This window comes from Eurosta solidaginis, chromosome 1 (genome assembly GCF_040869045.1).
Source record: "Eurosta solidaginis isolate ZX-2024a chromosome 1, ASM4086904v1, whole genome shotgun sequence".
NCBI lineage: Eukaryota > Metazoa > Arthropoda > Insecta > Diptera > Tephritidae > Eurosta > Eurosta solidaginis.
In genome coordinates, this window is record NC_090319.1 from 178,905,994 (window position 1) to 178,917,852 (window position 11,859).

General features: G+C 39.8%; 1 pseudogene; it reads right to left on the reverse strand.

Annotated features, from left to right (window-relative positions):
* Window positions 1–8,784: 8,784 nt before the first annotated feature.
* LOC137238823 (uncharacterized) lies at window positions 8,785–11,385 on the reverse strand (annotated as a pseudogene).
* Window positions 11,386–11,859: the final 474 nt, after the last annotated feature.

Consider the following 11,859-nt stretch of genomic DNA (forward strand, 5'->3'; position numbering starts at 1 on the left):
AATTTCATTTGATTTTACATAATTTTCATATTTTGGTTTAAGGAGCTCCATACCAAAACGTTATAATTACGTGTGAAAAGTTTGTAGAAAATTTAAAAAATACAATCAAAAAGTACAAAGTCTGAGATCAAATTCAAAATTTTAAAGAAAAAGTTAAGTAAGTTAGACCAGTTTGCTATATTTCCAACACTTGATGCATAGACTGAGTTGAAAAAAATACACGTTGGTCGAATTTCGACCACAGGCGATACTAGTATTTATTATTAGGCTAACTTTGTTTGATTATATGACCATTATATCGGATGCTGTGGCGGCCACCGTGGTGTGATGGTAGCGTGCTCCGCCTACAACACCGTATGCCCTGGATTCACACCCCAGGCAAAGCAACATCAAAATTTTACAAATAAGGTTTTTCAATTAGAAGAAAATTTTTCTAAGCGGGTTCGCCCCTCGGCAGTGTTTGGCAAGCGCTCCGGGTGTATTTCTGCCATGAAAAGCTCTCAGTGAAAACTCATCTGCCTTGCAGATGCCGTTCGGAGTCGGCATAAAACATGTATGTCCCGTCCGGCCAATTTGTAGGGAAAATCAAGAGGAGCACGACGCAAATTGGAAGAGAAGCTTGGCCTTAGATCTCTTCGGAGGTTATCGCGCCTTACATTTTTTTATTTTTATATCGAATGCTTACATTCCATAACCCTAATCTAATTTGTTTATGTCGCTTAAAGTTATGAAATTAATTTTAATTTAGTAAACATGTTTGCGTGAATAGATTGTTTATTCTGCTTTGTTATATCTTGGACGATATTTTGTGGTAGATATGGTCATATATATTCACGAAATAGAGAGTTTACAAATTTAATATAAATTAATTACGTACATAGATCTCAATTAGAATCCCAACATTAAATATCCGAATACTAGAACCTTCATATTTCCACAAAGACAACATTAAAACCCAGAGGAAGTCTAAGTGCTCTTATTGCGTTTTTATGGAACTGTTTATTCACTTCACTTAATTTTTTTGCACTTTCATTACTTTATTTTTTTTTCTTTCATTTTAATGTTTTTAGTGAACTTTGCCTTCTTTCCCTTTACATAATTTTTTTATATTTTTATTTTATTTTTTATGAAGGTACCTATCCTCAATTATTTTCGAAATTTCCGTTTTGTGTCACGCTTACATATTACATACATAAGTATGTATTTATTAAAATTAATCTCGGTAAAGCGCCAATTGCATACCTAACGGGTGGTGTGAAATAGGCTAAACTCCTTTAACACATTTCTTCGTTCGTATGTATTTATTAAAATTAAACTGGGTAAAGCGCCAATTGCATACCTAACGGGTGGTGTGAAATAGGCTAAACTCCTTTAGCACATTTCTTCGTTTTTACCTAAAAATTCGTTTTTTTTTTATTACGACACTATTGAAGCCAATGGGCGATATATGTATATGTAGTTTATATGGGTGATATAGGTCTACTGGGGAACCAAGCACTCAAACCTTACTTCGGTAGCGCGCCAACGGCGTACTTCCCGGGTGGTGCGGAAAAAGCAAATTTTCAATTCAATTTCAAGTCATTTCACCATAACTTTATGTCAATTGAAAAGTTTGTAGACAAGTTAAGAAAATGCAATCAAAATGTATAACGTCTTAGGTCAAATTAAAAATTTTAATGAGAACTTTAAGTAAATTAGATCATTTTGCTATATTTCCTCTCACTGCTATACTATTAACGCATTATTGCACTACCCCCTACACTGGATGCATAGACTGAGTTGAAAAAAATAAAAGTTGATCGAATATCGACCACAGGCGATACTAGTTGTATTTTAAAGCTTATTCACTTTTTTCCACCACGAGGCGACAAACGCGACGATTTCACAAATTAAAACTTAAAAACAAATTAAAACTTACAGTTACCTTAAGCAAAATACATACGATAATAAGTGACCGAAATTTACACATTGCTGCGTGAAATTACAAAGCATGTATACTTTTGCACACATCTTGCGTAAAACTACGTACTTTTCGTGTGTAAATCAAAATATTACACGTTTTTTATAGTAATGTCATCCACTTTTTTATTTTCAACATGAATACTTTAAAAAAATGGGCATTTTTACACCAAAAAATTATTTCAACAGGAATTTACCCCCATTTTAATGTGATTTTCATACAACAGTTTTTGGGTGTAGTAGATCCATTCTCCATTTGAACTATAAGATTATCTGGAAAGTCGTAACTCAGGTCTCAGGTCTCAATATTAATCGATCTTCGTGTTTATTGTAATTGAAGATGTAATTATACCTTTTAATCTAACCCTTAAGTTCCATCACTTGGAACTGGAAAACTGAATTAAGAGAAAAATGGCCTTTTAAGGCTGCTTCAACTATGAGTAGTGGGCTTACAAGGTAAAACCGGCGAGAGGCAAATAATGTTTAAAATTTTTTTTAAATTCTCACCGTAGAACATTATTCTCTTATGTAGAACATTATTGTAATCTATTACTAATGGGAAAGTAACCATAACAGCCAAGCGCAATCTTAACTCTTTCGCCCTCGTCCTGCATTGGAAAGGTGGCAAGGGAGGAAGCTTAGTGTCATGTCGAAGGGTTAGCAAAGCAATTGGTCGACCGATTTTGTACTCAGATTCGTAAATATGGCTCTCAATGTACAAAACATGCACTAAGGAGAGAACCGGCTTGCCAAAACTCCTAATTCGAAACTGCCACGAGATTTTTCCTTATGGGATCTGAATACCATCTTCAATGCGTGGCTGAAATGCCCTCAAGGGCTTGTTTAGCGCAACCCTCACAAGGGGTTGCCAGCGCAATATATAGCTTCTCCAACGCAATTGTCAAGCTCACCTACCCGTGGCGAATCCTGTTTCATTAACAGCCGAGGATCTGGCGACCCCGAACTCCTCATGGATCTAGGGGCTGGGAGGACAGGATTGCCCAGAAGGTTGCATGTGGTCATACAAAATCATTCCGGAGATGGTCGGGTTAGTACCTTTATGGTGCTTGTTACCGGAACGTACCGGATTTGCATCCGGCAAAGAACCATCGATAACACTCCCAAGGACTTCGGAGAGTGTCTTTATCGCTACAAAATCAACAACAACATCACGAGCACGCACCTCCTGCTTAATAGTTTCCAACCGAAGTAACCCAGAAGACAACTGCTTGATGAAGCTGTGCCTCCAAGATAGATAGCTGTTGTAACTTCTAGTTTCCTTGTGACTTCGTTGGAGTACTTTGGGGATAATTTATTGAGCGATCGAGTCTATTGAGAGAAGGGAAGCAAAAACAATACGGTGCTTGGACTAGAATAAATATAATTTAAAAAAAAAACTAAAAATTACGCTTTTAATAGAGATGGGATTGTATCGGGTATTTACCATTTTTATGGGTAAATACCTGGAAAATACCCGGAATATTCCTTTTTTGTAGCTTTTTTTCGATATTTAAAAATCATTTGAATCGAGGCTACTTGGAATTAAAATTCAGCAATTAAATATATACGTCATTTGAAATTAAAAAAAATTCCTTTTGATTTTAAACAAACAACCCAGCAAACTCTCGGAGTCAACAATTAGTTTGAAAGGAGCCCTAAGTTGGATCGTTTGCACTCGTTCTGAACCCATTTAGGAGCTTGAAGTGAATGCTATATGAATTCTAGCTCGCTCATATTTTGCCTCTAACATAAGTCTTATACAGGCATCCTTCCGATATCATATATGAGCCTTATTGGCTTCATATACTGCTAATTTTGTGTTTTTTAATGACACTATTTCAGGTATTTTAAACAGAATTTTTGACCGGAAAACATAGTGTGGCGAATATGAGTGATACTCACCTCCCTAGTCTGATGCTAAGTAAATGAAGTCACAAAAACAATAAATCAGACAGTCACTTGTATCTACATAAACGAATAAATCATTATGTCTACACATATGTGCGTACACGCAGCAGAGAAGAGATGCACAAACACATGCAGATATCTGAGATGCTGAGTATGCAATTGTAATTGTTGAAGTGTCGCTCACAAATGCACGAATATGAGAAGTTATATACGTGCATCTGTAGTTATAATTATATGGTGGAAACTAAGTAAATTCTGTAAGCGCCTAGAAGATGACACGAGGAAATCACAGAGTATAAAAGCACCAGCGGTAGAGGCGCTATAATCAGCTTTTGATTAAGCACGCAATATGTCGGGCAATAGTAGAGTTTCATTTGAGCTATCAATCAGTTTGGTTATTAAGCAAGCTATTCGTTGCAAAGTATAAGTGTTATTGTGAAGTACTTTAATAAAGGCTGTTCGGCCTGGGTGCGTCTGAAACCGGCAGTGGGTAGGCGCACACGGGTCGATCTCGGAATGGATGGGTCACTCGGAATAAATAAAGAAGAACGCAAAAGAGGAATTCCTCGTTATAAAATAATGTTTAATTCCAAAGTGAAAAGAAAAATATACAATAGGTATAATGTTACCTTAACGTACAAAATGCTGGCGGTGATGATCCTGGGCGATGTGAACTGCTTGGCGGTTAATCGAGAAAGAGGCCGGTTATCCCGTTGAGGACAACCGCTAAGCCGCGAAAAACTCCTCTGGTATTAAGGAGGGGGAAAAAAGCCACACACACAACAACCCCCACATATACGTGCATGGGTGCTGACAACCCGCACACACACGTGCATGCGTATGAAACGCATGTATGTGCATGCATGCACACAAATGCGGCGTGACTGTGGGTGGCTGGAAATATTATTAAAACGTTAGGGAGGGGCGCCGTCAATCAGATAAAAGTTAGGCATTGGGCCTAAACATGCCGCCCCCCTTGCGGTACGCAACATCACAGTCCGCCAAGGATCACCGACCGTGAAGAAGAGAAAAAAAATAAAAAACTTATAATTAATTATATCTAACTTAACATAATGCCGGCCAGTCCGCCGGCTTGGCGGCACGCAAAATGGTTTGCGCAGTGTGGGAGCTTGGTTGCTGCTGCCTCGGTCATTCACCAATTTTCCCATTATGGTGTAAGGCGTGAGCCAGGTTTGCCTAGAGCTAGGGATTGCGAAAAGAAGTAAGAAGATATACGTCTTCATATTTCTTGCCGTTTATTACAAATTCATTGGAAATTCCATGCTTGTGAATTTTGTATGAAGAAAATTCAATAAAAAATAACTTATTGTAATGATACAAGCTTTTAAAACGCACACCTCCATTGTGAATTCATACAAGTGGCGAATTTTCGATAAAACGTTCACAATAGTGAACAGCGAGGGAGTATTAATATGTAGTCTGATTTTCTGTATACAAATTTAAAGGAAAAGCTGATTTGAAACAAATGTGCAATTCATGGCACTTCAATTTAATAACGGCGAACACAAGAAAACGAAACCTTTCTTCCATTCTCTGACCCTTCGCGACAGCCGTTCTCCCTGTCAGCTATGATTTGACACGTAGGTATGGCAATGGAGGGACAGAAAGATTTTTCCCTTGTACGAAATCACAATGCACACCTCTTGCGACGGTGTACAGCAGAAATTCAATAAAAATAAAAAAGTGTAAAAATTCATGGATTTCGGTCGTTGCTGAACAATTTCATGTTAGGCCTTGGTTGTGCCCGAGAGTACCCAACCGAAGATGGTACTCTGAGCCAGCAAAGGGCCAAACGTGGTGGGCAGAATCCCTGGTAGCATTATTTCGGCATATACGTCTGTCCCTAGTACGAGGCGGATCGGGGCGGATGAATAAAACTGTGGATCCGCCAGACGGAGATGTGCGTACGGGGATGCGATGGCGCTGTCGACGCTGGTCGTGGGGGCCATTTGCCGAAAGTTGGCCACGACCGCCGCATGGGTTGCAATTCGCTTATTTTGGCCGTGTCTTCCTCGTATGCGTAGTAGGCATCCTGCTTGCCCGCCAAAGTTGCTGGCAGGGAGTTGGAGCTCCTGGGCGAGCTCATATGCTATCACGGTGGTGGGGGAGCATCCGTCAATTAAGGCCCGGACGAGGTGTAGCCGCCCCCCAGCTTCTATCTTCACGACCGCGGTAGGTGTGATCGCTACCGTTGGTATCATGGTGGCGGTGGCAGCTGAATGCGGGGATAGGAGCCCTGCCCGGAAGGCGGACACGGTGGTGAGCTGCAGCGAGTTGGATCCGTGACTGTGATCTCGTGGTTGATGATGGGTGTGATGTCGTTGTTGCAGGCGAAGAGGCCTTGTCTCCGCTCTGCGATCGCGCGGTGGTTGTCTTCGTTGAGGGTCCTTAGTTTGCCGGCGAAGAGACCGAGTCTCCGCTCGGCCGTCACGAACATGGCGCTGGACTGTAGATGGGTTGTGCTGGAGCCGCTTCCTTTCGTGCTGCAAAAGCGGTCGATACGATTTGGCTGCTGGTGTTGTGTTCGGGCGAAGAGACCGAGTCTCCGCTCCGGTTCGGTGGATTCGAGCTGGACGAAGAGGCCCAGTCTCCGTTCCAGCATCTGACGCATATAACGAGATGGAGTCGTCAATCCGCTCACGGGGTGATTCCAGCTCCTCCTCAACTTGTACACTCCATGGTTTGGAGCGGGCTTCGTGGAGTAGCTGTTCCTCTTCATCAATCGAGGAGATGTGAAGCATCGTGTGATGTTTTTCGCCGCATTTTTTACATCGGCCTTGGCTTGGGCACGCGTTCGAGCGGTGGTCTAGAGCCAAGCAATTTCCACAGCAGCTCCCGCGGATCGCTAAGTAAAGACGCTCCTCGGGTTTTTTGGCCCGAAAGATGGGGCACAGGCGTATGGGATGTTGCTTAAAACATGCGCGGCATTCCGACGTATAACGCATGCCGTTCTTGGCAGCGCTTCGTTGCATAGCGGCAAAGCGACCCATTTTTCTGAAAGAAATGCACTATGTTTGACTGGGTCGAGTCATTCTCGAAAATGCGGGGGCGAGTGGTCCCTAGTTGTATTATTGGGGATTTGGGAAATTTTATTAGCGCGCGCATAAGGGGAAACATCTGTCGCTGCATAAACAAAAATATTCATATGTGGCGTGCATTATATGCATGGCCTCTTTCCCCGCACGTTATGTGCCTGGGTCTTTAGTGCCTTATTTTGTTTATTTTGTTTCACCCGGTAGCGTTTTAGTTAGCCACGGGTACACTAGTGCTGCAGAAAAATTAGCCTTTACGATTTTCGGTTCGCACATTCTGGTACCGAACCGGGTAGAAAGTGTATAGCGTGGGTTCTTTTGAGTCGCTGTTATTTGTGTTGTTGGTGCTGAAAACCAACAAATTTCCTTCCCGCCGCAAAAAAAATGTTTGGACAGCAAAATCGTATGCTATATAAAGAAAAAAAAATAAAGGAAATGTTCGTTTTGGAAGAGGGGAGGGATTTATAAACTGTATAATTTTTTATTTGTTTGTATTGCCCTTCACTTATTTCTTCAACTTTTCCCCAAGTACGCTTGTAGTCCTGTTTTATTGATGGCCTTTAGCAAACGCCACGGTTCCCGAAGGGTCTTTGGCTCCGGTACCGATTTTTTCCGGAAACGGGTTTTTGGGTACCCGTTTGCATCTTTTTATGCATCCCTAATATAATGTGCATTTAAAACTCGGCATATATGTGTACATACGTTGGAGAAGTATATGGGCAGCCAGTGCACGGACTTTACCGCATTGGTAGTTTGACCAACCTTTTTGACCCATTTTTCATTTTCTACTACTTCTGCTACCAAAACTTAGATTCTACCAATATTTCAGTATTTTCGCACTGAAAACGTATAAAAAATAAAAATAAAAAAAGAAAAAAAAAACACACACGGTGGCCGCCACTGAAAACGTATACTGCGATAATTTTAAAGTATTGAATTGCAGAGCCCACCCAACTAACATTAGGAGGCGATACTGACCAAATCAGTAAATTTTGAAAAATTTGTGAAGAACTTAAAACAGGAAATGAATTTTTGATAAGATAATATAGCAAATATTTTCTGCGCTATTTTTCTCAGTTTTTTTTTTCCGTGAATAATTTAAACGAAAATAAAAAGTTTTACGTAAACGATAACATGCCGAAATCGGTTATTTGGTGGCAATATTTTGGGTACTTGGGAATATTCTTGCTGTGATTAGACGTTTTGGTACATGTTTGTCAGTATTTCACACTCACGATACAGGAAAAAAGTGAGTATCGTATAGGTATAAGCTATGTAGATATATACAAAGGTACATGTAATTTTGTCTTGTTTACGTGTTTTAAAGGTGTCATTTCCTTGAAATGCGTGTTATTTGTTTTACAATACATTAATAATTGTTTGGTACAAATATGAACGGTAGCTGTTGTTTTCTTGGTAAAAATTACCAACTACTACTATTTTCATTTTTTTTTTGTGTCTACCAACATTTTCCTCTTAAAAGGTTCGCGTACTGGTAGATATTTACCGGCAGCAAAGACAAAAAAGAGAAAAAAAATGCTCGGGAACATTCATACACACATACGTATATTGAATGGAAACTCCCATGAATTGGGACAAGGGGATGACATCGTACGATTTTTTCCCGTTGCGTTTTCTTTCATCTCCTAGAGCGCGAGGCGTGCGTACGCATATCGAGACAAAAAGGTAAGTGCTTCATAAATTGGGAATTTGATTATTAATATATATTTCTTTTTATTAATCAATAAATTTTTCTTCTTTTTTTTCTTTTCAGATGTAATTTTGGGTAGCATATTTCTTATTAAAGGAAACGAACGCATTATACATATGCTTTGGATGAGTAGACGTAATTATCCAATTGCAGCTAAACGTTCCCCGTATGATTCATTAAACGTTGATGTGTGGTAGGTGCGGCTTGATATGGATACGTTGTATTATATTGTGGATGTGGCGATGGTAGTATAACTGAATTTGGTGTTATATTCGTAAGTATACTATCACCAGCACCACCTGCCGTTGGTGAACTCATCAATGCAGGATTATTCGCTATATTATTATTACTTGTACCCATATTCGATGTGACAACAGCAATATTATTACCACCAACACCACCACTATTATTTTTATTAGCTAATGAAGTTGTTTGCATAAGATCAATGCCACCTGCATTTCCGCCAGGATCTAATATAATTTCTGTACCATACATTGGTTGAGTCTGTTGCGTTAATGCTGGATGTGTATATGGTGATTATACATTCCACCACTTGCAGTCGTACTAACCGCATTTACAGCAAAATTCGATGAAATTAAGTTATCTGGTCGGCCATTGAGTCTTGGTGTACTCCCCGTTGGTTTTGTATTATAACCAAAATGTTTTTGATGCAAATTATCACTACCGCCGAGTCGTAAACCTGATGAAACACTAGACAGTGTTGGCGTTTCTGGTGGGGAAACATCACCACATGAACCATTTGAACTACCTGTATCACTTCCAACACTTTTATTTGAATTCATTGAACTTGGTATAAACGTGGTATCTAAGCCGGTAATAGCTCTCTCTGACATTGACATATTTTGCATTGTATAAGCCAATGTTGAATAGTTTGTGACCGGTTGAAAATGTGGATTAACGGTTAATTGTTGTTGTTGATGTATCAAAGGTGTATATGTGGTGCCTGTTTTATGTCTACGGGGGTAACCATTGCGAATTAACGTTTGTAGAGGGTTACCGGCCACATCACTGCTAATAACACCCTCGATAGTTTGAGGATACATCCGTTGCCAAGATGGTTGAAATATTGGACTTGTATCATTCGGAATGACATTTAAGGGAATCAAATGTGGGTCCACCGGAACAGGATGTTGCATTGTTCCATCTGCTTGAATTATCTTATGAAGACCCTGTAGAAATGTCATTGGTATATGTGGCATAATGTTAAAGGCTCTATATTGGTTAAAAGTATTTGAAAGGAATAAGGTTTTGCTAAAAAAAAAGAGATGATGTTTAGTACAACAGTTTTAGATTTCTTTTGCATTCCATTTATTGTATTTATTTCGTTTATAATTATTTTGTCTGCCGTAAATAAGTCTGTAGGTGTGCGCAGAGCATATGTAAAAATTTTGCTAAAGGTATTTGAGTTTGGACGTCTCAGCATAGAAACAGCAGCGAAAGAACGTCTGAAGAAAGAGGGTGAGGAGGCTTCACCTGCCTTTATAGAAGCCAAGTCCAATGACTATATCATATCACATCAAAAACGGAAAACAGTTTACCCACTACAAACGGCAATACGCTTATTAATAGGGATAGTGTACTTCTTCCCACAGCCAATGACACTTCCAGGACTGATTATGAAAACTCCCAAAAGGATGAAGAAATACGTTTTAACTTGGAAAAATGTCTGTGGTATATCAAAGCGGGAGTAGAATCCATTATTGAAGATGAGGTTACATCGCGTTTTGAAGCGGAGGAATTAAAAAGCTGGAATCTGCTAACTCGCACAAACCGGCAATATGAATTTATATCGCTAAAGATAACATTGATTTGGATGACAGGCTTTGCTGTGCGTTATTTCGTTTTGTTACCATTAAGGATTTTTGTATGCTTTGTTGGTGTCTCTGTTGCAGTTATTGCTAACAGTTTAGCTTCGCTGATTCCTTTTGAGTTGCTTCGACATTCCTGTGCAGAGAAAGCATTTAAAATTTCTTTTCGCGTCATGACGCGTTCTTTATCGGCAGTTATTACTATTCACAACGCTGAATTTAAGCCAAAGGGTAGTGGCTTTTGTGTGGCAAAGGTGCTAATATCTGTGGGTGTGGTTGGCCAGGGATGTGCATTGCATGGAGCAAATGTTGTGGTAGTTCTTGATGGGACGGAGGCAAATGCTGACGTTGATCTTGTAATTGTGGATTTACAAATGTTTGATCCATATTCATTTGTTGTTGTAAAGGAGGTGGTTGTGTTTGAAAATCCGCATCAACAACCAATTTATTTTCTCTTATCTTTTCAAAAATTTGTGTACATTTGCATTGTTGGTCGAAAAAGAAAACGGGATGATTCGCAGCCATAGTATATACCAATGGGAGTTCCTGTAATGTATCTGAGTCATTCATGCTTTGAAAATCACGATCACTCCAACCTTCCAATGTGCGGAATATCTCTGTAACGCAGGTACGATTGCAAGCCCGTATTAACGCGAAATACAGCGCCTTTTTTCTCGTATCTTCTTATCAGTTGGTTCGCCTTTTGACATGCAGCTATATCAGCTGCCAAATCTTGAGGATTGTTTACCGTCAATTCCATGCCGCGTAACTCTTGTGAATCACGCCGGCCTAATTCTTCTAGACATGTACCTAAGAAACGTAACTCAAATGGCGGACACATGTTAAGCAAAGTGCACATTGTGTCAATTCTTTTATAACTCTCGAGTTCTTTAAACCATTGGATAACGTCCTTTTTACAAATCATTTCCGCTAATACATTTATTGTTCCGCATAAACCAAGTGAAAAATCTCTTATGATCTTTGTTTTTGTTGTGAGAAATAACTCGTATTTAAACGCATTGCAGTTGACTTAATAAAGGCGATTACCTTTTCACGCTGCAATTGTACTGCGGTGATCAAATTAGCTGGATGTATTGGGATATTTGGTTGATAAGTAATTGGATAGTTAAAACCATAATGGGAGCAAGTGCGATAGGGTTGCGGCACAGTTGTTGTGGTACTTTTAGCAGTGTCTGACTGATATTTGTTGTGACTTGTGGCCTTTTCTGTGATTGTGCGGGCCTGGCGCAGTTCTAAAATGTCTAGTTTCTCTACGCTATCTTCTTCCCCTTCATCGAGCTCAGTCACACCCTTTTCCTGGTTGGTATACAATTTTCGCTCTGGACACCTATCTGCCGGCAGTGGATATGTACAATGGGGAAATATTTATATTTTATGT